The sequence below is a fragment of the Staurois parvus genome, unplaced genomic scaffold (assembly GCF_062004578.1).
Source record: "Staurois parvus isolate SC_StPar_1 unplaced genomic scaffold, SC_StPar_1.0 ptg000575l, whole genome shotgun sequence".
NCBI classification, from domain to species: Eukaryota; Metazoa; Chordata; class Amphibia; order Anura; family Ranidae; genus Staurois; species Staurois parvus.
The window spans coordinates 2,966,096-2,993,946 of record NW_028318371.1 but is presented as its reverse complement, the minus strand read 5'-3'; the positions used below and the strand labels follow the sequence as shown (position 1 = coordinate 2,993,946).

At 41.1% G+C, this 27,851-nt stretch overlaps 2 pseudogenes; both read right to left on the bottom strand.

Moving 5' to 3' along the window:
- Positions 1-239: 239 nt before the first annotated feature.
- LOC149450338 (forkhead activin signal transducer 3-like) lies at positions 240-3,853 on the bottom strand (annotated as a pseudogene).
- A 10,922-nt stretch (positions 3,854-14,775) lies between these two features.
- On the bottom strand, positions 14,776-17,942 carry LOC149450337 (forkhead activin signal transducer 3-like; annotated as a pseudogene).
- Positions 17,943-27,851: the final 9,909 nt, after the last annotated feature.

The window sequence follows — 27,851 nt, the reverse complement described above, 5'->3', positions numbered from 1 at the left end:
TGCACAGAGAAGGTAAGTATGACATGTTTGTTATTTAAAAAAAAACATTGCTATCACTTGAGATTAAAAAACAAATTCAAATTTATTTGAAGTAAAAAAAGACAGACAAGACAGAAAATGACTGATATATACATTGTTGACTAATGCCTTTGGACTGCCACCTCCGCTGGGCCATGTGCCATGTTGGGTGCCAACATCACTGGGTAAGACTTGAAGCGCAGATAGTCCTGGAGGCAAAAGTGACCAGCCCAAGACCAGCCTTGTCTCATCAACTGGCCAATCAGAAACCATTGGGTCTGTAGCCTGGGTACACCCCACCCTGAGTAAATTGCTGGCCATAGACATTTTGTATATTCATGTAGCCCCCATGTTGTGGATACTCGGGGATGTCAAAGGCCATTCTAATGGGAGGGAAATCTGAAGAGCAGATTCTGACTTCAGAGGGTGTGGATGGGGGAGGCATTGGGGGCATCTGACTGGGAGTGTAAACATCCCTCCGCTCTGCATAGGTGGAGCTTGAGTATGGGGAAGGTATGTAGTTGTACTGAGAAGAAAAGGGGAAGTTGGGGTAAAGCAGGAGAGGGTGTATGCTGGGAGGGGCCACAACATTAGGGGGCACATATTGTGAATAAGACGTTGGAAGGTTCCATAAGATGTTTGGGAATGTTGCGGCAGGATCTATATTTGGGGGTTGGGTTGGTATGGAGGGACCAGCCTCTGCATCTGATCTGACCACAGTATTTTCATTTGAAAGCTGGGGGTGGTAAAAGTCTACAGATCTGTAGGGCTGTCCATGCAGGATATAAGGAGCCAGGTCAGGAGGGTAGGCTTCTTGCCGGGTTCCTCCCGTTTTCTGCAGCTTCATGGCATCCTCAGGAATTCGGCTCACATCCACCATCCAGTAGTTGCCCTTAGCCTGCAGCTTTAGTGGATCTTTTAGGACCTGCAAAGAGTGAGAAGACATTAGGGGAACCGATCCTTACGGCCTATTTATAATACATGGATAATATATGTAGAAAATTAAAAATGTTTGCTTTCTATAGAGTGGGAAACGGTAGGATCCCCTATCAGGTGTGTGCTAAGATTTTAGCTGGAGTTCTTTTTTTTTAATCAAAATTGTTTATAAATCTAAGTATACACGAATATACAAAATACAAAAATCAACCTATTGCAGTGTCGTCTCTGCCCCTCCTGTGATGTTTCTGGCAATCTGCAAATTCCAGGAGAAAAGTAAGAAATTGGTTGCTGCGGGAGGGGCAATTCCCTGCACCAGAAGATAGAGCAATGCCCTGCGCTGGGGGGGGGGGGGGGAGAGACAATACCCTGTGCTGAAAGGAAGGGGGTCAAACCTGCAGTAGAGGTGATGGCAATGCCCTGGGGTGGAGAAGACAATGCCCTGGGGTGGAGGAGACAATGCCTGCCCTGGGGTGGCCATATGAAGAATATAATGATGCAATAGGTAGAATCAGTGTGGGGTAATGGGAGGATGAGGGAGGGTAAAAACACAAGGTAGAGTAATGAAGCAGAGTGGACATCTACACATTCCGGGGTTTATTTACTAAAGCTAGAGAGTTCAGAATGAAGTTCACTTCTGCATAAAAACCAATCAGCTTCCACGTTTTACTGACAAGGCCTAATTGAGCAAGCAGAGGTAAGAAGCTGATTGACTACCATGCACAGCTGCACCAGATTCTGAGTGCACCAGTTTTAGTAAATCCCCCCCATGGAGTCGATACAATAGTTGCTCTGTTTTGGGTATCTGAGTTGTATTTGAAGACATTGGAAATGAAGCTCCCTTCACTGTGTCATACTGGGTGTGTCATCCTGGGACAATGGCTGTAGCACATAGGACTCCAAACAATCCCAAACATCACCCAGTGACACCAGATTCCCATTGTGTCACTCAGCAGTGCTGGAGGCACTCAGCCCACAGTAGGAGAACTTATAAAAATAATTGGTAAAATGATGTTTATGTTTGGGTAAAATATTACTCTAGTTGAGTCTGCGGGATTATTTATAATGAGCATGAAAAAATTGTTGCTTTCCCTTTAACAGTATTTCACAACTCTGGCGTTCTCAGTTTCACAAACATTTAAAGCAGAAAGTTCCAGCGATGTACAAAAACATTAGTGTAAAAAAAAAAACCTTGAAATTTAAAAAAAACAAAGACTTTTGAACACGAAAAGAACAATTTTAAATGAAGTTCCCCTCCTGCTTGGAGGTCTTCATAAATTGTAAAAATACGGCCAAAAAAAGAAAATTCCTCAACAGCTCTATAAATAGACAATTACCAATATACATCAAACCATAAATATACAATTAGTTATAAATAGACAATTGACAGACCCCCAACAGAAATGGAACAAATCCAAAGTACGGGATACAGAAAATATTCCAAGCTACCATACAACAAGGGTTTGCAACCGTACTGAGACCAGGGCCTGGTAAATTCTTCCAGAATTTTCTATGACCAAACAGTAGAAACAAAAAGTCTATAGTCACACAATTAAATTACGGAATACAAAATATGTATTAAAATGCTGGAAAGCTTTGGCTGGGGCTGGATGTCACTGTGGGGGACTGAGGGTTCTGGAGGGGATTAGAGCAGACCTGATGCCCTTGTAGGGGATGAGGCTTTTGGAGGGAGTTGGGAGTAGATGGGAGGGTTGATGGTCTCTCCAGGAGAATGGGAGCTTTGCAGGGCCTGGGGTTCACCTTAGGAGTTTGGAGGACACTGTTGGAAGTTGGCAAGTCAACACTATTGAGGCTGGAGAGCTCTCAGGGAGTCTTGGGGGGGCTGTGGGAAGTTGAGAGGCAACAGGGCTCTGGGCACACTCTCATATTATCACATTTACATTTTAATACAAGGACTATTCTGCAGGATTAGAACCTTAAGAGCCCACCACCATCACATCACAGGAGCACCAAGTCCTTACCTTTCTGAAGCAATCATTGGAGGAGAGGTTGTGTCGAACAGAGTCCTTCCAGCCCTGATAATCCCCCTTAAAGAAAGGGAAGATGTTGCTGAGCTCTTGGAGGATCTGCAAGGAAAAAATATAGACATAAGCGAATGAGCATAACCATAAACCCAGATACGTCATACCTATCACATTATATAAGTAATACTTAGCTCCATTTGTGACTTTGACCCTCACCAGGAAACCTGCACTGAAACACTTAGGAGGACATCTCTGCAGACCTTCTGAATATGGCAGGAGCCCATCTATCATACAATACTTCCTAAACTGGGCATGTAGCAATTGAAGTCATGGTAAAGACAGAACTCTTTCTACATGCTTGTATTTATTTTGGCGGGAAACTAGCAATTTTCTTAAGAGGTTTGATGTTGAAAGCCTCCATGTTTTTTGTCCAGAAATGTTTCCTTTAAAGCCCATCAGTAATAAAAACAGAAAATTCACCCTACTTCTGTTTTTACTACATATTGGTATGTTTTTTTCAGTCTTCATAAGTCTACCAGAGATTAATTTTCTCCTTAAACTATTTTCTTCTGAAAATAAAGACTTTCCCTCTGACTGGTCCTTATTCTGAGCTGGTCTCAATGTCACCCCCTTCACCTGCCCCTAGTTGCAGTAAAACCCCAAGAAGACCCATAATGGGGGTTAGTTACCTGGGAAAGCTTGAGCTTTCTCCCTGGGGCACTCTGGATGACCATGGCAATCATGGCCATGTAGGAGTATGGTGGTTTGGCGTATCTTTGATAATTCTTCTTTTTGCTATTCTTGCTGTGCTGGTCATTTGAGTCGGGGGCTTTGGGGTCTCCACTGGCCTCTCCAGGGCAGTTCTCGATGTCGGGCAGGTTTCTGTCCAAGTTGTTGGGGTCAGAGACGGGCATGTTGAGGCGATTCCAGGGATGATGTGGATAACTCAATGTTTTGTCAAGTGTGTTGGAAGTCTGGGGGTTGCCAGATATACATAAGGCTGGGACCCCCACCCTGGTTTTATGATGTAAATGTCCCCTTTAGGAGAATAGGGCACACCTAGCTTACTGTAGAGGGTCCCCATCCCTCCATTCAGTGGAGGTTATAGAAATTTCAGGGCTGTGGTGTGGTATGATTGTTATGTATATGTTGTGTAGACTATTTGCTGCTGGTGTGTATATCCTTTGCTGCTGGCATGTATATTATTTGCATATACCTAGTTCACCTTGTATATGGTGTGCATACTTGTGGATATAGTGTTTCAGATTTTGTATATCACTTGAATAATTTAGATTGGTTACTAATTAAAATATATTTATATATTTGTTTTAACTTTAGATTTTTAAAAGTTACCAAGCTTAGAATGACTTTTTTTTGGCATACATATCTAATCTTAAAGTTGACTTTATTTTAAAGCTACTTTTTATCCATCAAACTCTGTTAAAGATTTCAACCCTGAATTAAACTGTTTATATTATTTTTTAAATCATTTTACCTATTCATTTCACATTTACAAGCACATTGCATTTGGTAATTACTTTTATTTTTTAAACTTGGAAAGGTAACTTTCTTGGAGGATCTTTTAATTTAGGGAGTACATTCATTAAATTAGAATTGGCCTTTTTACACAAATTTGCAATTGGTTCCTGTTTGGTTGATTTATTATTTTATAATATTTTGGACTTTTAAACATGGGAGGTGTATTACTAATAACCAAATTAACACTAAATGGGTAACTATGACTACATAGGTTTTTTTGTTTTTATTTTTGTTTTTTAATGGTTGAACTGGATGGACTTTTGTCTTTTTTCAACCAGACTATGTACATAATAATTGATTAATATTAATAATTCTTACTTAACCTCCCTGGTGGTATGAATTTTTCATATTTTTGGTGCTGAAAGCGGTACCATTTTTTTGCATGGAAATATGTATTTTTTTTTATTGTAGGCCTGTATTTTTAGGAATAACTCACTGAAATCTGTCCGAACAAGAGTCTAGTAAACATCCCGGGTAGGATAAAACTTGAAACACAAAATCATAAATTATAATTTAATAAATAATCATAAAAAATAATAATGTAATAATTATAAATTTAATTCAATAATATAATCAAACCAAAAACACTGAAATGTGAAATATAGCGCCAAGTTCGGACATCACTGAGCAAAGTCGCAGAATCGTTTTCAGTGTCTGATGAGGAATTTCCCCCACGAATCATTATCACTCAATTCTGCAAGTGGTTCTGATTTACTATCACTGTTCTCTAGCCGGTCTAAAACCGCTTTTGACCTAAAGGGACACTTTTTGGACGCCATGGACTTTTCTAAGTTTCCAGGCAGAAAGAACAGTAAAAATGCAGGCAGGGCGCAGGACAAAGCACTAGGGACAAAATATACGTGAAATGTTTTGAAACAGCAATGTTTTACTATGTAATAATCATTTTTAAAAAAATGACATTTTTTAAAAAATTTCAAATTTGCAGCCGGTTCCGGCGCCCGTACGTCACAGGGACCGGAACACGGAAGCCGGATGCCGGCATCAGCCGGAGGAGATGGCCGGGGACGCTGCAGGGGACACATCGTGGGAGCGAAGGACAAGGTAAGTGCTGCAGGGACCCCCTATGCAACGCTGCATGGTAAGCCCGAGTGTAGCTCGGGGTTACCGCTTTTGGTACTGAAAATTTACTCCGAGCCACACTCAGGAATATCGCCAGGGAGGTTAATGGACATTACATATGTATTATTAATGAGAGTTAATTAAGCCATATTACTTATTGGTTTAGGGGTAATGGGGATCAATTTTGAAGCTACTTTATTTCTCTTGCTTGTAGCAGGAATGTTTTTAAAACATTTGACACCCCAGTAACAAAATGGCCATTTTATATCTATGATAGACATACCTTGAATTTACTATCTTATATGTTATAATTAAGGACATGTATTGCAGCTCAATATTTCCCAGAACAATCTACAATTGGTGAACACAGTGAAGAAAGAGAACGCAGAGCAGAGGGAAAAAATCTATGGAATGATATACCCAGCAATGATAAATATACTGTCTCAAGCAAAATGTACATTAAAATGACTTTTGTCAGTTTATAAATACGGGGAAATTAATTTTGGAGCTGCTGGCATGCCACAATTGTTACCATTAGGTGCCACATTTCGGATAATATAATCTATTATTAATGGATAGATTCCAAGTGGAGCTCAGCTCCTGAAAAGTTACATTTTTTTTCAGTAATGCAGCCTTTCTGAACCTTTTCAATACAGAGGAACCCTTGAAATAATGTTCTGGTCTCAGGGAACCCTTGCTAATAATTACTATATCTACAACTCATGATACATTGGAAGGATGTTCTCTAAGCTATGGCCCTCCAGCTGTTGAAGTACTACAAGTCCCATCATGCCTCTGCCTCTGGGAGTCTTGCCAGTGGCTGTCAGGGTCTTGCAAGGCCTCATGGGACTCACAGTTCCTCAACACCTGGAGGGCCATAGTTTGGAGACCCCCCCCCTATACGCTTGTGATCATTGGGAAGAATTCCTCCCCTTACAGATAAATAGATCATTGGTGTCAGAGTGAACTTATCTGAGAGGCAGAAATTGCTCATTGCTCAAGGAACCCTTAGCAACCTCTGGGGGATCCATGGTTGAGGAACCCTGGTGTAATGTGTTGTGTGCTATTATATAAATGAAGGAAAATAACAAAGGCCACATATTAAATTGAATGATATAAAACTGACCATTATTAGGCTATACTGACTGTGGGGTTGATCTACTAAAGCTGGTTCAGCTGGTTGGTGCATCTGTGCATGGCAGCCAATCAGCTACTAACCTCAGCTTGTTCAATTAGGCTTTAGCAATAAAACCTGGAAGCTGATTGGTTTCTATGCAGAAGTGCAGGAGATTCTGAGTGAACCAGCTTTAGTCAATAAACCCCACTGATCCTACTTATTACAAGTTGAAAGGGTAGAAACAAAGAAACAGTGAAAGACAAAGCAACCTAGCAAGTGTGCACCTTTCTATTTTTTGTTTTTCAAATTGTATGGATCTCTACCTCCGCTGGAAGTCTGTTCTGTACTTTTTCTGTACAATAATACTTTCTAAGGTTTAGGAGAAACTTTCCTCCTTTAGTTTCAGTCCATGTCCTCCTGTTCTTGATCTTGCCTTTATATTGAAATTCCTGCCCTCCTGAACCTTATTCACCCCCTTCATGGATTTAAAGGTTTCAGTCATGTCCAACCTTTCCATTATTTCCTCCAGGCAGGACATATTAAGTTCCTGAAGTCTCTCCTGATATGTTTGGTCCTTCAGATCTTTCACCATTTTTTCTGCACATCTCTGGACTCGATCTGTCTTATCTGTATCTTTTTGTAAGTGAGGTCTCCAGAACTGGGCGCAGTGGGGGTTGACTTGCTGAAGGCAAACATTTGGTCACTTCGCAAGGGAATTTAACTTTAACTTCGTGAATGTGGTAAATATTCACTTTGCAAAAAAAAACCCAACCATGTGTAAGAATAATATTTTTAAAAACTGTATTTTCACATACACATGATTGAATGATGGAAGTCCAGAGATTCATAGTTACATAGATAGGCTGGCTATACACTATACAATTTTCTGTCCAATTTCTGCCCAATTTTATTTAGATTTACTTTTAACTGTGTAGTGCAAGAGCCCACTTAATTGGATACAACTGAAAGTGTTGTTTAGGTTTTACCTCCTATTATATGGTTTTTGGTAAATCTAAAGCAATTTTCTAAAGAAAATTGTATAGTGTATAGCCAGCCTTAGGTTGGCCATACACTATACATTTTCTTTACTATACACTATACATTTTCTTACAATTTTCTGTCCAATTTCCTTTATATTTACCTGCAACTATGTAGTGTAAGGGCTTTCCTAATTGTATACCATTGAAAGTGTTGTTAAGTTTGACCTTCTATTATATTTATTATTTTTGGTAAATCTAAACCAAAAATCTCAAGAAAATTGTAAAATGTATGGCCAGCCTAATATTGTATACACTATACCATTTTCTTACAATTTTCTGTCCAATTTTTGCCCAATTTCCTTTATTTTAGGATTTATATATTATTATTATTATTATTATTATACAGGATTTATATATTATTATTATAATACAGGATTTATATATTATTATTATTATACAGGATTTATATATTATTATTATACAGGATTTATATATTATTATTATTATTATTATACAGGATTTATGGCACCAACAGTTTGCTCAGCACTTTACAAGATAATGGGAGACAATGCAGTAACAATACAGTTCAATACAAGAGGGATTAGAGGGCCCTGCTGCTTGGAGTTTACAATCTAGGTGGGAGGGGCTAGTGGTACAAAAGGTAGTAACTGTGGGGGATGGACTGGTTGGAAGAGTAGAAGATTCCAGTATTAGCTGAGGGCACATTATATGGTTTTTGGTAAATCTAAACCTAAATCCTGAAGAAAATTGTATAATGAGATAATATGAGAATTTTGCTTTAGATTTACCAAAAACCATATAATATGAGGTCAAACCTAAAGTCTGAAGAGGAAGCAGAGTTTTGGATGGAGTGGGATCGGGGTAAAACCTTTGTTCAGATGTCTTACTGTCTGTCTTCATTTATGGAAGATCTTCCACACTTTGTCCAAAACCTGATATAAAAATGTATAAAAAGTAAAACCTTTTTTAAAAAAGCTGGATAGAGTAGAAAATGGTGAAAAGATTTCTTTTCACTTCCTATACTATAGACCAAGGGTCTCCAAACTATGGCCCTCCAGCTGTTGAAGTACTACAAGTTCCATCATGCCTCTGACTCTTGAAGTCTTGCCTGTGGCTGTCAAAGTTTTGCAAGGCCTTATAGGACTTGCAGTTCCTCAACACCTGGAGGGCCATAGTTTGGAGACCCCTGCTATAGAACAAAGGTCTCCAAACTATGGCCCTCCAAGTGCTGAGGAACTGCAAGGCTCCCAAAGGCAGAGGCATGATGGGACTTGATGGGTAGTACATCAACATCTGGAGGGTCATAGTTTGGAGACCCCTGATCTAGACAACACAGGATATCTTTCCAAAGGAATGGAAATCTACTCTTAAGCTGGCCATACACTTATAGAACCTCACCAGAATATTGGGGGTTATTTACTAAATGCTAAATCTGGTGCAACTCTGCATTGTAACCAATCCGCTTCCAGGTTTTATTGCCTAAGCTTAAGGCTGCATTCACACTTGAGCATTTTGTAGCTTGAAACTCCAAGCTCCAAAGAGGCTCAAACTTTTCAAAAATCAATTGTTCTCTATGGTGCCTGTTCACACCTGATCATGCAAACAGGCACCATAGAGAACAATTTATTTTTTTAAGTTTGAGCTTTTTTGGAGCTTTGAACTACAAAACGCTCAAGTGTGAATGCAGCCTAATTGAACAAGCTGAAGTTAGAAGCTGATTGGCTACCATGCACAGCTGTACCAGATTCAGAGTGCTCCAGTTTTAGTAAATATCCCCCCCCCCATGTGTCCATTTCTGGAGACCTCACTTAAAAAAGATATTGATAAGATAGAACGAGTCCAGAGATGGGTAAAACAAATTGTGAAAGGTCTGGGAGATAAAACATATCAAGAGCAACTTCAGGAACTTAATATGTACAGTCTGTCTGGAGGAAAGAAGGGAAAGGGGAGACATGATTGAAACCTTTAAACACATGAAAGGGGTGAATACGGCTCAGGAGGGCAGGATTTTCAATATGAAGCCAAGATCAAGAACATGGGACATGACCTTCAACTGGAGGAGGAAAGTTCAAAACTAACCTTAGAAAGTATTATTTTACTGAAAGGGTAGTTGATGTTTGAAAGAAACTCTCAAAAGAGACAGTGAGCCAGTCAACAGTAAATGGCTTAGAAAACATGCTTGGGGCAAAAAACCAAAACAACCCCCCCCTCCCAAAAAACAAACAAAAAAACTGGTCAGACCTGATGGACCACTCAGTCCTTTTCTACCCTCACTTCTCTAGGTAGTGAACCAGTCAACAGTAAATGGCTTCAAACATGCTTGGGACAAGCATAGATCTATACTCAGACAAAGAAAGTTAACAAAAAAAAAAAAGAGAGAAAAAAAAAAAAAACAAATTAAAAAGCAACTTAAATAAAAACAAAAAAAACAGGCAGACTCGATGGACCACTCAGACTTATTTCTTCCGACATTTTTCTATGTTTTATGTAGAACTTAATTTGAAAATGTTTGTGTTCTGAATGTTTTTAGTCTGACCATAAATGAATAGAATTCTGAACAAAAATTAATAGGCAACTTTTTTATTATTATTATTATTATTCAGGATTTATATAGCGCCAACAGTTTGCTCAGCACTTTACAATAGAAGGGAGACAATACAATTACAATACATTTCAGTACAGAAGGAATAGGAAGGCTAGGAATAGGAACTTTGTACGAAAATTCTCAGAAAAAGTGTTTGTCAATCGAAAGATTTAGTTTGCTTGATTTTATTTTTTGTTCAAATTCTATTTTTATTTAAAACAACAGAACAGCAGAAGACAGGTATCATGTATCCATATAAACATACACAAAATACAGAAGAAAGAGAGAGAGAGAAAAAAAAAAGGGGGGGGGGCGGGAGAACCATGGAAAAGTCAGGCAGGAGCAAATTAGTCTGCTTGATTTTAACCCCTCGCCCTCCAGAGGATCCCCCCCCCCTTCCTGACCAGGCTATTTTTTGCGACACAGCGCTACGTTACTTTAACTGACAATGGCGCGGTCATGCAGCGCTGCACCCAGATGAAATGTATGTCTTTTTTTCCCACAAATGAAGCTTTCTTTCGGAGGGATTTGTTGGGCTCTGCAGTTTTTATTTTTTTGCGCTGTAAACAAAAAAAGACCGACAATTTTGAGAAAAAAAAACAATATTTTTGACTTTTTGCAATTAAACATATCCAGTAGAAAATTTAGAAACAAATCACATTTCGTCATAAATTTGGGCCAAAATGTATTCTGCTCTATGTCTTTGCTAAAAAACAATAGATACTGATATTTCTTTTTTTTCTACTACTAATGGCGGCGATCAGCGACTTATAGCGGGACTGCGGTGGGCATTCTGACACTGGGGGGGAACTGACTAACTGCCACTGACATCCCCAGTGACACCAATACAGTGATCAGAGTTAATAAAAAGCACTGACACTGTACTAATTGCACTGGGCAGGAAGGAGTTAACATCTGGGGCGATAAAAGGGATAACTGTGCTCTGTGTGTGTGCTTGTGTCAGCACATTGCTTTGTATGGCTCTGCTCTTGCAATACAAAGCAGTGTGCAGGAGCTGACAGGGGAGAGATCTATGTTGTTTGCATACAGACCTCTCCCCCGTCAGTGATACTTGGCGATCTCCGGGTGCCGGAGGAGGAATCACTGGCCGGGACCCAGTGATCGACAGCTGAGGCCGGCAATGGCCGTGCAGGGAGGGTGTGCGCGCCCCCTACCCGGAAATTCAAAGTCACGTAAGTATGTGTGATTTTGTGCAGCCCTGCCGCCCTGTGGCAGTATTTCTTCTATAGGGCGGTGGGAAAGCAGTTCAAAAGGAATGAACTTTACTGAATGCAAACCACACGCAGTGTTATGCCTAGTACACACCATGAGAAAATCAGACGAGCGATCGTTCGTGGTTTTTTGCATGCTACTCATATCGAATACGAGAGTGCTACTAAGCATACCGAAACTTGTTGTGATGATACTAAACAAATGTCCACGTGTAGAGTCCACAAACAACTGGATATAGTAACATTTCCAGCAAAATATAGGTGGTGCAGGGAAATTAGATCCGTCACCGGCTGGATTGCCCCCTCACCTTCATGTAGCGACCCCAGGGGCCAATATGCCTTCAAATATCAAAAACAGCTAAGCAGCCAATCAGCAGGTTTGGATCCAGGATAGCAGTGGTGGTGGTATCCCCCTTGTGAAACTAGGGATATTGACCAATCCTGGTATCTGGGTCTCTCTCATATACGAGAGTTAAACTCAGCCAACTCGCATGTATGGTGAAGAAAAGAAGAAGAATCCTCCCATAGTGTAATACTGTTACATTTATTAAAATGCACAAAACCAATAAATGCTCACTCACATGATCGAGGATTAATACAAGCTCTCAGCACCTCATGGGTAATGCTGGGTGTACTGCTATGGGTATACCAAGATGGCACCCACGCCAGAAGTGATGTCACCTCCGTGTATTGTCCATCGTCCAGGTTGTTTATGGACTCTACACGTGGACATTTGTTATTTATGCCACGCGTCTATCACTTTCCTACTTTGTGATTTGTGTCACTTATGTCCTTGTATTAAGGGACTCATTTGTGGTTTTGCACAACATTTTGATAGTCTCAGTGATTTATTTTCATTTTTTATATGCCTGATACTTTTTTGCACAGTATTGAATTTATCTATTTATATAAGATGTCTTTATAAATCTAAGACGTTGGAGTTTTTAGGAGATATATATATATGGTTTAGGTCTATAGGCCATGTTTATGATGACCAGGGACTGTGGACATAGTACAGGAGATGATCAGAGACTGCGGATATAGTCCAGGAGAAGACCAGAGACTGTGGACATAGCACAGATGACTAGAGACTTCGGTCATCCCCTGTACTGTGTCCCCTGTCTCTTGTCATCTCTTGTACTATGTCTGGAGACGACCGGGGAGTATGGACATAGTCCCGGAGATGACCGGAGACTGCGAATATAGTCCCGGAGATGACCGGAGACTGCGAATATAATCCCGGAGATGACCGGAGACTGCGAATATAGTCCCGGAGATGACCGGAGACTGCGAATATAGTCCCGGAGATGACCGGAGACTGCGGACATAGTCCAGGAAATTTCCAAAGACTGAGGACATTGTCTGCAGTCTCTCTTCATCTTCTGGACTATGTCACCAGTCGCTGATCATCTCCTGTACATTGCCTGAAGTCTCTGGTCATCTCCTGAACTTAGTCCATTAGTTAAACAGAGACTGCAGACATAGTACAGAAGATGACCAGAGACTGCGGACATAGTCCAGAAAATGACCTGAAACTGCGGACATAGTCCAGGAAATGACCAAACACGGCGGATATAGTCCAGAATAAGACCTGAGACTGCGGACATAGACCAGGAGATGACCAGAGACTGCGGACATAGTCCAGGAGATGACCAGAGACTGCAAACATAGTCCAGGAGAAGACCCGAGACTGCGGACATGGTCCAGGAGAAGACCCGAGACTGCGGACATGGTCCAGGAGATGACCCGAGACTGCGGACATGGTCCAGGAGATGACCCGAGACTGCGGACATGGTCCAGGAGATGACCCGAGACTGCGGACATAGTCCAGGAGATGACCCGAGACTGCGGACATAGTCCAGGAGATGACCAGAGACTGCGGACATAGTCCAGGAGATGACCAGAGACTGCGGACATAGTCCAGGAGATGACCAGAGACTGCGGACATAGTCCAGGAGATGACCAGAGACTGCGGACATAGTCCAGGAGATGACCAGAGACTGCGGACATAGTCCAGGAGATGACCAGAGACTGCGGACATAGTCCAGGAGATGACCAAACTGCATTCACTATATCCGCTCTCCCCGGACCCCGCATTCACTATATCTGGTCTCCCCGGACCCCGCATTCACTATATCTGGTCTCCCCGGACCCCGCATTCACTATATCTGCTCTCCCCGGACCCCGCATTCACTATATCAGCTCTCCCCCGACCCTGCATTCACTATATCAGCTCTCCCCCGACCCCGCATTCACTATATCTGGTCCCCCCGGACCCCGCATTCACTATATCCGCTCTCCCCGGACCCCGCATTCACTATATCCGCTCTCCCTGGACCCTGCATTCACTATATCTGGTCTCCCACAGTACACACAACATGGAAATGCAATTATTTTAGTAAATATAAACTACTAAACCTGGAAACCATCTGGCAGGAGGTTCAGAAAAGTAAAAGGTGAGGACAGAACGACTCGAGGAAGGTTTCTTTCCAAGAGCTATCAAGGCCCTAAATGGTCATTCTGAGTAATATTATCTCGCTCCAAGTGACTTGGCTTGATGTTGTGGTTGGGGTTTCTTTTAGGCTTTTATATCGGGGGGGGGGGAGGGGGGCAATGTTCACATGTGTGTATGTTGAGAATGTTATATGTTCACATATGTGTGTGGAGTTTTTTTTTTTATAGAATGTCATTGTGATTTCCGTTGCAATGACAATAAAGTACCGATCTTATCTTCCAAAGTACTTTTTACAGATTATATAACTAGAGAATTACAACACTGATGATAAAGGTAAAGTGGTTGTAAAGGCTGAAGGATTTGTACCTTTATGCATTCTATGCTTGAAGGTAAAAAGCCTTCTGTGTGCTGCTCCCCCCTCAGCCCCCCCCCAATACTCAACTGAGCCCCCTCTTGATCCGGCGATATGCACGGGTGCCTTGGCTGTCACAGGTCTCTCTTCTCATTGGCTGAAACACAGCAGCTGGAGCCATTGGCTCCCACTGCTATCAATCACAGCCAGTGAGCCAATGTGGAGAGAGCGAGGAGCTGGACCGAGCCGCGGCTCTATGTGTCTTATGAATGCACAGAGCAGGGCTCAGGAGTGCGCACACACCAGTGCCCCCATAGAAAGAGGCTTACTATTGGGGGCACTGGTCAAGGGGGAGCAGCCAGGAGAACTGGTGGGGGACCCAAGAAGAAGAGGATCCTGAGCTGCTCTGTGCAAAACCACTGCACACAGGAGGTAAGTATGACATGTTTGTTATTTAAAAAAAACATTGATATCACTTAAGATTAAAAAACAAATTCAAATTTATTTGAAGTAAAAAAAGACAGACAAGACAGAAAATGACTGATATATACATTGTTGACTAATGCCTTTGGACTGCCACCTCCGCTGGGCCATGTGCCATGTTGGTTGCCAACATCACTGGGTAAGACTTGAAGCGCAGATAGTCCTGGAGGCAAAAGTGACTAGCCCAAGACCAGCCTTGTCTCATCAACTGGCCAATCAGAAACCATTGGGTCTGTACCCTGGGTACACCCCACCCTGAGTAAATTGCTGGCCATAGACATTTTGTATATTCATGTAGCCCCCATGTTGTGGATACTCGGGGATGTTAAAGGCCATTCTAATGGGAGGGAAATCTGAAGAGGAGAATCTGGCTTCAGAGGGTGTGGGTGGGGGAGGCATTGGGGGCATCTGACTGGGAGTGTAAACATCCCACCGCTCCGCATAGGTGGAGCTTGAGTATGGGGAAGGTATGTAGTTGCACTGAGAAGAAAAGGGGAAGTTGGGGTAAAGCAGGAGAGGGTGTATGCTGGGAGGGGCCACAACATTAGGGGGCACATATTGTGAATAAGACGTTGGAAGGTTCCATAAGATGTTTGGGAATGTTGCAGCAGGATCTATATTTGGGGGTTGGGTTTGTACTGAGGGACCGGCCTCTGTATCTGATCTGACCACAGTAGTTTCGTTTGAAAGATGGGGGTGGTAAAAGTCTACAGATCTGTAGGGCTGTCCATGCAGGATATAAGGAGCCAGGTCAGGAGGGTAGCCTTCTTGCCGAGTGCCTCTCGTATTCTGCAGCTTCATGGCATCCTCAGGAATTCGGCTCACATCCACCGTCCAGTAGTTGCCCTTAGCCTGCGGCTTTAGCGGATCTTTTAGGACCTGCAAAGAGTGAGAAGACATTAGAGGCGTAGGCTGGCACAGCAAATTCACACAAATCTATTATGGGTCAGGGGAACCGATCCTTACGGCCTATTTATAATACAGACAAATAATTTCCCCGGATCTGCCCCTATTATCATAAATGGTTATATTTTACATGGATAATATATGTACAAAATTAAAAATGTTTGCTTAATAAAGAGTGGGAAATGGTAGGATCCCCTATCAGGTGTGTGCTAAGATTTTAGCTGGAGTTCTTTTTTTTATCCAAATTGTATATAAATCTAAGTATACACAAATATACAAAATACAAAAATCAACCTATTGCAGTGTCGTCTCTGCCCCTCCTGTGATGTTTCTGGCAATCTGCAAATTCCAGGAGAAAAGTAAGAAATTGGTTGCTGCGGGAGGGGCAATTCCCTGCACCGGAAGATAGAGCAATGCCCAGCGCTGGGGGGGGGGGAGAGACAATACCCTGTGCTGAAAGGAAGGGGGTCAAACCTGCAGTAGAGGTGATGGCATTTCCCTGGGGTGGAGGAGACAATGCCCTGGGGTGGAGGAGACAATGCCCTGGGGTGGAGGAGACAATGCCTGCCCTGGGGTGGCCATATGAAGAATATAATGATGCAATAGGTAGAATCAGTGTTATGTAATGGGAGGATGAGGGAGGGTAAAAACACAAGGTAGAGTAATGAAGCAGACTGGACATCTACACATACCGGGGTTTATTTACTAAAGCTAGAGAGTTCAGAATCAAGTTCACTTCTGCATAAAAACCAATCAGCTTCCAGGTTTTACTGACAAAGCCTAATTGAGCAAGCAGAGGTAAGAAGCTGATTGACTACCATGCACAGCTGCACCAGATTCTGAGTGCACCAGTTTTAGTAAATCCCCCCCATGGAGTAGATACAATAGTTGCTCTGTTTTGGGTATCTGAGTTGTATTTGAAGACATTGCAAATGAAGCTCCCTTCACTGGGTCATACTGGGTGTGTCATCCTGGGACAATGTCTGTAGCACATGGGACTCCAAACAATTCCAAACATCACCCAGTGACACCAGATTCCCATTGTGTCACTCAGCAGTGCTGGAGGCGCTGAGCCCACAGTAGGAGAACTTAAAAAAATAATCAGTAAAATGATGTTTATGTTTGGGTAAAATATAACTCTCCTTGAGTCTGCGGGATTATTTATAATGAGCAGGAAAAAATTGTTACTTTTCCTTTTGACAGTATTTCGCAACGCTGCTGTTCTCAGTTTCACAAACATTTAAAGCAGAAAGTTCCAGTGATGTATAAAAACATTAGTGTAAAAAAAACCTTGAAATTTAAAAAAACAAAGACTTTTGAACACAAAAAGAACAAGTTATATGAAGTTCCCCTCCTGCTAGAGGTCTTCATAAATTGTAAAAATACGGCCAAAAAAAGAAAATTCCTCAACAGCTCTATAAATAGACAATTACCAATATACATCAAACCATAAATATACAATTAGTTATAAATACACAACTGACAGACCCCCAACAGAAATGGAACAAATCCAAAGTACGGGATACAGAAAATATTCCAAGCTACCATACAACAAGGGTTTGCAACCGTACTGAGACCAGGGCCTGATAAATTCTTCCAGAATTTTCTATGACCAAACAGTAGAAACAAAAAGTCTATAGTCACACAATTAAATTACGGAATACAAAATATGTATTAAAATTCTGGAAATCTTTGGCTGGGGCTGGATGTCACTGTGGGGGACTGGGGGTTCTGGAGGGGATTAGAGCAGACCTGATGCCCTTGTAGGGGATGAGGCTTTTGGAGGGAGTTGGGAGTAGATGGGAGGGTTGATGGTCTCTCCAGGAGAATGGGAGCTTTGCAGGGCCTGGGGTTCACCTTAGGAGTTTGGAGGACACTGTTGGAGGTTGGCAAGTCAACACTATTGAGGCTGGAGAGCTCTCAGGGAGTCTTGGGGGGGCTGTGGGAAGTTGAGAGGCAACAGGGCTCTGGGCACACTCTCATATTATCACATTTACATTTTAATACAAGGACTATTCTGCAGGATTAGAACCTTAAGAGCCCACCACCATCACATCACAGGAGCACCAAGTCCTTACCTTTCTGAAGCAGTCATTGGAGGAGAGGTTGTGTCGAACAGAGTCCTTCCAGCCCTGATAATCCCCCTTAAAGAAAGGGAAGATGCTGCTGAGCTCTTGGAGGATCTGCAAGGAAAAAATATAGTCATAAGTGAATGAGCATAACCATAAACCCAGATACGTAATACCTATCACATTATATAAGTAATACTTAGCTCCATTTGTGACTTTGACCCTCACCAGGAAACCTGCACTGAAATACTTAGGAGGACACCTCTGCAGACCTTCTGAATATGCCAGGAGCCCATCTATCATACAATACTTCCTAAACTGGGCATGTAGCAATTGAAGTCATGGTAAAGACAGAACTCTTTGTACATGCTTGTATTGATTGTGGTGGGAAACTAGCAATTTTCTGAAGAGGTTTGATGTTGAAAGCCTCCATGTTTTTTGTCCAGAAATGTTTCCTTTAAAGCCCATCAGTAATAAAAACAGAAAATTCACCCTACTTCTGTTTTTACTACATATTGGTATGTTTTTTTCAGCCTTCGTAAGTCTACCAGAGATTCATTTTCTCCTTAAACTATTTTTTTCTGAAAATAAAGACTTTCCCTCTGACTGGTCCTTATTCTGAGCTGGTCTCAATGTCACCCCCTTCCCCTGCCCCTAGTTGCAGTAAAGTCCCAAGAAGACCCATAATGGGGGTTAGTTACCTGGGAAAGCTTGAGCTTCCTCCCGGGGGCGCTCTGGATCACCATGGCAATCATGGCCATGTAGGAGTATGGTGGTTTGGCGTATCTTTGATAATTCTTCTTTTTGCTATTCTTGCTGTGCTGGTCATTTGACTCGGGGGCTTTGGGGTCTCCACTGGCCTCTCCAGGGCAGTTCTCGATGTCGGGCAGGTTTCTGTCCAAGTTGTTGGGGTCAGAGACAGGCATGTTGAGGCGATTACAGGGATGATGTGGATAACTCAATGTTTTGTCAAGTGTGTTGGAAGTCTTGGGGCTGCCAGATATAAATAAGGCTAGGACCCCCACCCTGGTTTTATGATGTAAATGTCCCCTTTAGGAGAATAGGGCAACACCTAGCTTACTGTAGAGGGTCCCCATCCCTCCATTCAGTGGAGGTTATAGAAATTTCAGGGCTGTGGTGTGGTATGATTGTTATGTATATGTTGTGTAGACTATTTGCTGCTGGTGTGTATATCCTTTGCTGCTGGCATGTATATTATTTGCATATACCTAGTTCACCTTGTATATAGGGTGTGCATACTTGTGGATATAGTGTTTCAGATTTTGTATATCCCTTGAATAATTTAGATTGGTTACTAATTAAAATATATTTATATATTTGTTTTAATTTAAAATTTTTAAAAGTTACCAAGCTTAGAATGACTTTTTTTTGGCATACATACCTAATCTTAAAGTTGACTTTATTTTAAAGCTACTTTTTATCCATCAAACTCAGTTAAAAATTTCAACCCTGAATTAAACTGTTTTTATATTTATTTTTTAAATCATTTTAACTATCCATTTCACATTTACAAGCACATTGCATTTGGTAATTACTTTTATTTTTTAAACTTGGAAAGGTAACTTTCTTGGAGGATCTTTTAATTTAGGGAGTACATTCATTAAATTAGAATTGGCCTTTTTACACAAATTTGCAATTGTTTTCTGTTTGTTTGATTTATTATTTTATAATATGTTAGACTTTTAAACATGGGAGGTGTATTACTAATAACCAAATTAACACTGAATGGGTAACTATGACTACATAGTTTTTGTTTTGTTTTTTTTTTTGTTTTTTTTTAATGGTTGAACTGGATGGACTTTTGTCTTTTTTCAATCAGACTAACTATGTACATAATAATTGATTAATATTAATAATTATTACTTAATGGGCATTACATATGTATTATTAATGAGAGGTAAATAATCCATATTACTTATTGGTTTAGGGGTTATGGGGATCAGTTTTGAAGCTACTTTATTTCTCTTGCTTGTAGCAGAAATGTTTTTAAAACATGTGACACCCCAGTAACAAAATGGCCATTTTAAATCTATGATAGACATACCTTGAATTTACTATCTTATATGTTATAATTAAGGACATGTATTGCAGCTCAATATTTCCCAGAACAATCTGCAATCCACAGTGGAGAAAGAATGCGGAGCAGGGGAAAAATCTAGGGAATGATATACCCAGCAATGATAAATATACTGTCTCAAGCAAAATGTATATTAAAATACTTTTGTCAGTTTATAAATACGGGGAATTAATTTTGGAGCTGCTGGCATGGCACAATTGTAACCATTAGGTGCCACATTTCAGATAATATATTATTAATGGATAGATTCCAAGTGGAGCTCAGCTCCTGAAAAGTTAAATTTTTTTTTCAGAAATGCAGCCTTTCTGAACCTTTTTCAGTGCAGAGGAACCCTTGAGATAATGTTGTGGTCTCAGGGAACCCTTGATAATAATTACTATATCTACAACTCATGATACATTAGGTCAGTCGGAAGAATGTTCTCCAAGCTATTGCTCTCCAGCTATTGAAGTACTACAAGTCCCATCATGCCTCTGGGAGTCTTGCCAGTGGCTGTCCAGGTCTTGCAAGGCCTCATGGGACTCGCAGTTCCTCAACATCTGGAGGGCCATAGTTTGGAGACTCCCGCTCTATACGCTTGTGATCATTGGGAAGAATTCCCCCCCTTACAGATAAAAAGATCATTGGTGTCAGAGTGAACTTATCTGAGAGGCAGAAATTGCTCATTGCTCAAGGAACCCTTAGCAACCTCTGGGGGATCCATGGTTGAGGAACCCTGGTGTAATGTGTTGTGTGCTATTATATAAATGAAGGAAAATAACAATATACATTGAATGATATAAAACTGACCATTATTAGGCTATAGTGACTGTGGGGTTGATCTACTAAAGCTGGTTCAGCTGGTTGGTGCATCTGTGCATGGCAGCCAATCAGCTTCTAACCTCAGCTTGTTCAATTAGGCTTTAGAAATAAAACCTGGAAGCTGATTGGTTTCTATGCAGAAGTGCAGGAGATTCTGAGCGAACCAGCTTTAGTCAATAAACCTCACTGATCCTACTTATTACAAGTTGAAAGGGTAGAAACAAAGAAACAGTGAAAGACAAAGTAACCTAGCAAGTGTGCACCTTTCGATTTTTTGTTTTTTGAGTTTTTGTTTTCCTTTTTTCAAATTGTATAGATCTCTACCTCCGCTGGAAGTCTGTTCTGTACTTTTTCTGTACAATAATACTTTCTAAGGTTTACGCAAAACTTTCCTCCTTTAGTTTCAGTCCATGTCCTCATGTTCTTGATCTTGCCTTCATATTGAAATTCCTGCTCTCCTGAACCTTATTCACCCCCTTCATGGATTTAAAGGTTTCAGTCATGTCCAACCTTTCCATTATTTCCTCCAGGCAGGACATATTAAGTTCCTGAAGTCTCTCCTGATATGTTAGGTCCTTCAGATCTTTCACCATTTTTGTTACCCATCTCTGGACTCCATGGCCCTGATTCACTAAGATGTGAGTGTAATAGCAGAGACTGACCATTCAGGCAGACTCCGGTCAATCAATCAGTCGTCTGACCAGCGTCTAGCAAGCTCATTGACGAGCGTCTATTGACTACTTTGCTATCACTGGCACATTTTTAGGTGCAATACCGGATATGTTCGCTAGATGTCGCACAAGCGCGGGCTTTATTTACATTGGTGTTTTCATGATGGCAAAAGAATTCTTAGAATGTTATAAATACACCTGTACACCTGTATTAGAATTTTCTATTTTCTTCTATTTATTTTCTTGCTGTGTCTCCAAAATGATCAGGAAACTAATGCATTTACTAATGAATGTCAAACATTCTGTACTCAAATGTTAAACATTTACACACTTATATCTCAAATAATTTATATATTTCTAATTTCCCAATATAATTATATATCTTCATTCTCTTTAATCACGTAACTATTCTATGGTAAAGACAAGTGCAGCGCTATAAATGCATGTGATCAATAATGAACGCATGTAAAAACCAAAAAGTGCAAAGAATTGCAACAATGATGTAATATTGTAAATGGTGCTAAAATAAGTTCATAGAATCATTCCTGAATAATGGAATGTCCTTGGTGTGAGAGTACCATCTCAGAGAGTGCCTATGAATGGCACGTGTGGTCTCTCCATGACGGACAGTAGTGCATGAACTCGTGAAAGGTAAACCACCCTTGGGACTGGTCTACACTCACCAGAACAAAAGTATTAATGTGCATGGGTTATACACATCACACATCTGGGGGTGCAGCGGTATGCTGGCAGTTATGGGTTAGTCATCCAGCTCCATCCATCCATCAGGGTGGGTGCCCAAATGGTCCTGGGGAGGAATTAGCTCAGCCACAGGAGCCAGAAAGGTGCTCAATAGTGTAGTACACTGTCACAGGGGTGGATGACCTTTCACGAGTTCATGCACTACTGTTCGTGGTTATATTTATCTTGTGTAATACCATTTTAGTAGTCTATATCATGTGACCAGCTCGCTCTATCATTTTCAAACAATGGAACTATTCTACATTATAACTCAAACTGTGTCTCCCACAGTGGTTTAGTGGTTAGAGCTCAGAACTTACAGCACTTGGGTCATGGGTTCTAATCCCGGTCATGGCTACATCCTAAAAAATGGAGATCAATTTTCTGGGTTGTGTCAGTGCCAGGAATATTGATCAAACAATTATGATTTTGCCTAATGACTAGAAAGTGGATGAATGTACTCTTCTGCCAATTAGGAAATGTGCAAGTTTCATGCCGTGTATATTTCATTGTAACATTTTTCTCTTTTAAATCTGTCTCCTTATACAACTTGACCCCCTCCCCCACCCCGTCATCACCTGTCCCATATGCAAATCTATGGATCACCGCCCCACTCTTTAACTATCTATTTACTGATCAAGTGAATGTGTCTCATTTTCTATCAGCTACAGCTCAGATCTCACATTATTATACAATTGCTGATTGTATCTCACCACTAGTCTGATTGAATTCACAATTCCTGGTCAGTCCTGTTCCCTGACCTCTAATAAACTTTAGGGCCAGTTCACACTACATGTGTTTCAGTTGCTTTTTCGGCATCACAAACGCACAGAAAGAAGGTTATATGGTTGTCAATGTCATAGTTCACATCAGCACTTGCATTTTCAGTGCATTGCAGGTGCTGTAAACAAAGTTGACCACGCTGCATTGTTTCTGCACAGAACTGTACTGGAACACATTGAAACGTCCTTGAATGTACTAAAACGCACATGTCCCTAACTACATTGAATACAAAGAAAATAGAAAAAAATAAGTGGAAGGGATATAAAAATGCAATGTAAACATGTCCAAAACGCATTCAAAATGTACTGGAACACACTAAATTTGCATGCCAAAAGGGCATGAAAAAACCCCATCAGGAACACATCTAGACTGTTTCTATAGTGTGAACCAGCCCTTAGGACTTGTTCACACCATTGGTGGTGCAGAAACGCATGCAAGAACACACATTTTCCAGCACAGCAAAGAAATGCAATGCCCTATGTAGATGTGCGCAGGTACCATGATGAAAACGTTGTTGCACCTACACACGTCTATTAAAAACAGCCCCATTCACAGCCACAAATACGCATGGCACCACACTACTGTGCGGTTAGGTGCGACACACTTGGAAAATAACATAAAAATAAGCCAACATGGCTAAAACATATCTTGAAAATATGGGGACTCTGATATCCGGCGACAGTCCGTTCACCAACGAGAAGCAATTCTGCACCCCTAAAACCAACATAGAGGAAAGGGATGGTCAAATTGCTGTGCTGCTTCCAAACCACCTCTGGCATGCCAGGGACTTTATGCAGGTCCTCGATGCCAGTTCTTGCCTGCGGCCACAAAATATCCACTGGCCACAAGTGAAGGTGAGTGGAGGACGTGAAGGTGGATTTCTACCAGCTTCAACCGCAAGCAGTACCACTCCTGAAAAATGAGAGCAAATAATCATTGACACGTCATCATGACAGTCAATTCTCAGTGCAGGCTATCTAGAGTGTCTTTCCTTTTTAACCATTTCAAGAGTTCAAGGAAACATTCTTGGAGCATCTACTGTGTTTGGAAAGGCCAAAGGTCCCCCCCTCCCCCAGGCACACTAATGCTTATGCAGGCCATAGACGGGGAGAAAAACGGCCGATTTTTCTTTTAAAAAATGAAAAATCGGTTGTTCAAGCGGCCGACGTTGCCAGCAATGGTAAAAAAAAATCGGCCGATTTTCATCCCGTCTACAGCCGGCAAAAAGTGTCTCTGCAGAGAGCTCCGCTATTTCTTTGACAGTTCCTTGACATTTACAGCGGTTGCAACAATGTATCTATTTGTATCCATTTAGGATACAGATGTTTTTATTCGGAAACAAATAGATACAATGTTGCAACCGCTGTAAATGTCAAGGAACTGTCAAAGAAATAGCGGAGCTCTCTGCAGGGACACTTTTTGCCATACTGGAATTCCTCTCATTTTTCATCCTCTTCTTCTTCATCATCATCCTCTTCTTCTTTTTCATCATCATCCTCTTCTTCTTCATCCTCTTCTTCTTCATCATCTTCATCCTCTTCTTCTTCATCCTCTTCTTCTTCATCTTGATCATCATCATCCTCTTCTTCTTCTTCTTCATCATCATCCTCTTCTTCTTCTTCTTCTTCATCATCATCCTCTTATTCTTCTTCATCATCATCCTCCTCTTCATCATCATCTTCTTCTTCTTCTTCTTCATCATCATCCTCTTCTTCTTCATCATCATCCTCTTCATCATCATCATCCTCTTCTTCTTCATCATCCTCTTCTTCTTCTTCTTCTTCTTCATCATCATCATCCTCTTCTTCTTCTTCATCATCATCATCATCCTCTTCTTCTTCATCATCATCATCCTCTTCTTCTTCATCATCTTCTTCATCATCATCATCCTCTTCATCATCATCCTCTTCTTCATCTTCTTCTTCTTCATCATCCTCTTCTTCTTCATCATCATCATCATCCTCTTCTTCTTCTTCTTCATCATCATCATCCTCTTCTTCTTCATCATCATCATCCTCTTCTTCTTCTTCTTCATCATCATCCTCTTCTTCTTCTTCATCCTCTTCTTCTTCTTCATCATCATCATCCTCTTCTTCTTCTTCATCATCATCCTCTTCTTCATCCTCTTCTTCTTTTTCTTCTTTTTGTCTTCCTCTTGCAGGTCACTGCTCATGTGCAGATTTTTTATCAGTAAAAAATCGGCCAATTTGCCCATCATTGCCGCGAAAATCGGCCGATCGGCAAATTCGGCCGTTTTTTTTTCCAACTTTACCGAAAAAAAAAATCTGCCAAAATACCGAAAAACGGCCGAACAAATAGCCCACTAACGATCCTAAAATCGGCCGATTTTATTTTCGGACGAAAAATCGGCCAATTTTCGACCCATCTATGGCCTGCATAAGATATGGTGTGGCCCTAGGGTCAATGTGTGTTTAGAATACTTCCAAAATGCACATATAAAAACACTCCATCCAAATGCATGTTGCATTTCTATAGCATGTTAAACAGAAAAAAAATGCACTTACATAATGTTAACATGCGCAAGTAAAAGTAGACAAAATCCACATCCTTTTATTCTGGCTTCACATACATGCATTGTGGTCTAACACCGCACTCCTGGGCAAATCACATGCAATTTGTGTGCGTTGCAATTAGAGACAAACATTTTGCACACCTCAAATTGCACCGCATCCGGGCCAAAAATGTGCAGGACCCTTTTTCAGGGTATGCACATGTATTGTACTGTCCAAGGCATTGCACACTAACGCATTGCACACTAAAAATGTCAAATACGTTAGTGTGTACAGTGCATGAGTGTAAAATGCTTTAGTGTGTACAGTGCATGAGTGTAAAATGCTTTAGTGTGTACAGTGCATGAGTGTAAAATGCTTTAGTGCACACTGCAGTGTACAACGCATTGCACACTGTAATACACTGTAATACCGTGTACACCCACACATTGTAGACTGTAATGCACTGTACACTGTCATGCAGGATGGAGCTACGCATTGCACACTGTGATACGCTGTCCACTGTCATGCAGAATCCAGCAACGCATTGCACACTGTAATACCATGTACACCAACACATTGTAGAATGTAATGCATTATACGCAGTATACATGTCCAGATATTCAAAGATTAGCCATGAAGGCCTAGCTGGTTACCTATTGGGTGATCGCAGATAGCCGAATAACGCTACACTGCATCCAGGCAGCTCTGGGAGGGTGTCATATGACATCCTGGCAGAACGCGCTCTCCGTGATTGCTGTGTCCTAAGGACACAGCTGATCACGTGATGTGGTAAAGGCCAATCACTGCGGCTTTTTACCATGTGATCAGCTATGTCCAATGACACGCTGATCACCGGGAAATGCATTTGCCGGGTCTTGGCTGCACTTTCATCACGCTATCAGAATGTGTGGAAAGTACTGCCGAGAACCAGCAGTTATCAAAGCAGGGGTCGGCCCCGATGATCAGTGCCCACCAGTGCCACCCAACAGTTACGCCCACCTGTGGCCAGCAGTGCCACCCACCAGTGCTGCCTCATCAACGCACATCAGTGTTGCTAAATTACCAGTTTACCAAATGTTATAATATAAACAGACTTTTATTCATTATGAGCTATTTTGTGGTTTATCGAGCAAAAAGTAAAACACAGCAGCAAGTCAATACCACCCAAAGAAAGCTCTATTTGTCTGAAAAAACGGATATAAATTTAAGATGGGTACAATGTGGCATGACCGCACAATTGTCATTCAAAGGGTAACAGTGCAGAAAGATGAAAATTGGCCAGGACAGGAAGGGGGTAGGAGTACCCAGTAGGCAAGTGGTTAATATCATTGACCCATCAATACCCAGGAGCTAATGTACAGATAAGTAGCATGTGCACCAAGTGAGATTCTGCTAGGCCCCACCCACAAAATTGCAATTACCTGTCCCTCACATGTTATAAACATGTTTGCAATGGCCACACTTACTGTACATATAAGGATCATCTCCTCAGTTGAGAACTGTGCTCTCGCCATGTCCAAATGCCAATAAGGTTATCAAAATTTTCAACCAACACAAAACCTCCAACCACTTCTCATCCACTTACACTCCCCACAACCACTTCCGGGTGCGCGCGCACGTGATGACGGACTTCCAGGATAGCCGTTCATGCGCCATGCGGACACCTGTTTGGTGCTTATTTGTTTGCAATCGCGCATTTTTATGTGCGGCTATGATAGCTTTCGCAAATGTGTGTTTCTTATTGATTTGTTTTTTTTAACCTTGGCTAATATTTGTTGCCAAAGGCCAAAAATCAACAAAGTGTGGACTATTTTATTACTGTAAATCGAATTGTAGAAAACCTGTAGCTGGCTGCACAGTGAATGTGACATTCATTAGTACATAACAATATTGTGGTGCAAGTGGGTTTTTTTTTTTTGGTTTTGAAAAAGCCAGTTTGCACACACTTGCATATTCACGCTCTTACAAGCTACATTTGAGCAGATTATATAAGTATACAAAAGTAACTATTAAGGTTGTTCATATATTGAACATAAAATAAACACAAAAACATCGGTCAAATATTTATTGATCAAATATATCGTCATTTATTTGGTCAGCAGGAACAAGTAGGTACAGTCAATATCTTGGTGAGTCACAAAAATAGGATTGATGTGGCAAAAATAAAACACTCCTGCTCATAAGAGCTTACAATCTAAAGATACTTCTAGTGAACTGTGTGTGCTCAGGTTATAGCAGGAAACAAAGGGGAAGATGAATCAAGTAACATTTTCATGCACATAGGATTTACTTACACAATCACGTAGTATAAAGATCCATTCACAAAAAAAAGTCTTCAGATCAAAATATCAAGAAAACAAAGCATGTGAAAAAAAACCCTCCCACCTCTACAAATCCCCTCCCACCTCTACAAATCCCCTACACATACATTTGTCAGCAGGTTTGTCAGAAAAATGCATTGGAGTCTAAATAAGCAAACAAAATTAA